Source organism: Myotis lucifugus, unplaced genomic scaffold, assembly GCF_000147115.1.
Source record: "Myotis lucifugus unplaced genomic scaffold, Myoluc2.0 scaffold_180, whole genome shotgun sequence".
NCBI classification, from domain to species: domain Eukaryota; kingdom Metazoa; phylum Chordata; class Mammalia; order Chiroptera; family Vespertilionidae; genus Myotis; species Myotis lucifugus.
This window is the reverse complement of record NW_005871228.1, coordinates 925,702-928,462: the sequence shown is the minus strand read 5'-3', so window position 1 is coordinate 928,462 and position 2,761 is coordinate 925,702.

The following is a 2,761-nucleotide window of genomic DNA, read 5'->3' as shown; positions in this document are numbered from 1 at the left end:
CAGTGGCGTCACCTATCTATCTATCTATCTATCTATATAAAAATCTAATATGCAGATTGTCCCCACTAGAGGTCGACCAGGAGACTGATCGCTCGCTATGACGTGCGCTGACCACCAAGGGGTGGCACAGAATGAAGGAAGGCCCCGCCCGGCCAGCATCCAGCAGCCGGGGGAGGGAGGCCCCGATCGGCCTTGATCACCGGCCAGGCCTAGCGACCCTACCCGTGTATGGATTTCATGCACCGGGCCTCTAGTTTAAAATAAAGTGTGTCTGACCGAGTGAGCCATGCTGTTATGAAATGTAGTTGCTGAAGTTAGAGACTAGAATCTTTGGATTCCTACCCAGGAAAAATTACAGTATTGAAACATGTTAGAGAATTGCTCACCTGCCCAGGGTGCATCTCTGTGCTGGCTTCTTCCCACCTGCTGGGGGCTGTTGAGCTGCCAGTGGTCAGGATGGGACCTGTCTGCAGGGGAACTGCTTTGCTTCTGACTCAGCAAGTTTGCTAAGTTTGTGTTAGAGCCATATTATTATTTTGATTCTTAAAGAACTGCTGGAGGAGATGTGCTCGAACCCCTGACTGGCTGGGACATAGGGGTTGCAGGTTAGATTGCCCTCAAAGCAGAGACTAGTCACTTCAACTCAAAGACTGGACTTAGGGGTTTTTTTCTTTCTTCATAATAAGACACCTCTGTAGAGCTTTCATTGGAAAAACTGACATTTTCTTTAAAAAAACATAGATTCAGAAAAACAGCTTGACTAGCTTTATATAGGTCTCTTCTGCCTCTGGTGTTTCCTGATTTGGAAAAGGTGTTTTTACATATATGGCCTGCTAGACATATCTGGCAACTGCACTTTTTTAGCTTCCTAATCAAGGATTTACAAAATGGGGCTATTCTGAGAAATGAGTAGAAAAACTTGATGTTACAAAGGCTGGGGCCCTTGTCTTCCAGGGACCCAGGCATGTCTGGGGTGCCCTGTCAAGGAGCACAGTGCCTCATCTTAGTGGAATCTTCTCTGTGTAGCTCTGTAAAGCCATGTCATATTGTACACATGCTTCCCGTTAAGCCCTTATGCAAATTCTGTGTCTTTGAATGGTTCTGAGGCCTGCCTCTGCAGCTGGAAATGAAGACTCCAAGAGTCACTCATTTCTGGGAACCTATTGCCTAGCCCAGGGTTTGGATCAGAGCAAGGAGAGCCTGAACGAACGATCATCCTGCTAAAGGAATCCTAAATGAGCATGAATTGATCTGAGCGCAGCTGTGGAGCTGGATGTTCACTTTAAAGGAGCAAGTCTTTCATGCTGGGGCTCTCCAAGTGGAGGGCCTGGCTTCCCTCTTTCTTTTTCTTTTTCTTTTTCTTTTTTTGGTTAATCAATCCTCTCCCGAGGATATTTTTTCATTGGTTGTTAGAGTAGAAGGGAAGGGGAGAGACAGAGAGAAACATCGATGTGAGAGACACATCGATTGGTTGCCTCCCACACACGCCCTGACCAGGGCCAGGGATCTGGCCTGCAACTGAGGTACATGCCCTTGACCGGAATCGAACCTGAGGCCCTTCAGTCCACTGGCCAATGCTCTATCCACGGAGCCAAACCAGCAAGGGCTCTACTTCTATTGTCTTATTATTCTGTATTTTTCTCATACTTGTTGTTTTCTTTAAAACAATGAGCTCTCCTTAGAACCCAGCAACTTTTAATAAAGTGGAAGTTTGGAGCTCGATTGAAATTAATGTGAAAGGACATTTTTACATTCTCAATATATATTTATTGAGCATTGACTAGATAACATCCTGTACCTATCATCCCCCTCTTCCTAGTTCTTGTACTAGCCTTCCAAAAACAAACAAACAAAAAACAAACACAACCACATTGAGAATTCTTATTTACAGCAGCCCAGTGTCTGAGGTTAGTGAACCAGATGATTTTGGAAGTCTTTTCAGTTCCACTACATTTGTAATTCTAATACGGTGGCGGTTTTACTTGTTTGTTTTGTTTTGTGTTCCTTTTTTAAACCCATAAGTTGGGTTGAAGGTTGCTTTGATCTTATTGGGATGTTGATATTTTCAACCTTTACTTTAAAAAGGAACAAGAGTTTGGTTTATTAGATTTCAGGGCCTGAGTTTTTAGGAAACGTGTCCTAAGGGTGGGTAAGTGAGATATGCAAATCCAGTGCCTGCTAACAGGTTGGGTGTGGCAAGATGGCTAATCAGATGCAACTTGGTTCCTCTTAGACTCTGGCTCCTTGGTATATTCGAGTCATTCCAAAACATGAGCTGAATGCCTTGGCCATGTCATCGAGCTCAGGAACACCAGCATTCTTTCTGTAGCTCCAGGACAGGCTCTCCCTGTTCTCCCATTTCCAGAGACCAGGGATGCATTCACTATTTCACTGGACAAGTTATTTTTGGAAAGCAAGACTTATTAAAGGTTCTTTCTGGTACCCTATCCCTACTCTTCACTGGTCCCGTACCCTTCAGCCGTGTCAGAAATGAGACCATGTCCTTGGGTCAGTTCTTTGCTGAGGTGAACAAACTCCATGTCTTAAAGTGTTGCCCAGACTTTTCCAAGTATCTCTCCATACCATCCTGATTTTGTACATATGTCACTAGTAATCTCTGCTGCTGGTAGAAGACAAGCCAGATTTCAAGTTTGTGCAAGTGTCAAAAGGCAATCTATCCTATATAATAAAGATGTAATATGCAAATGGTCATTACGTAACGACCGACCGCGTAATGACCGGATCACGGATCAGCAGGAGG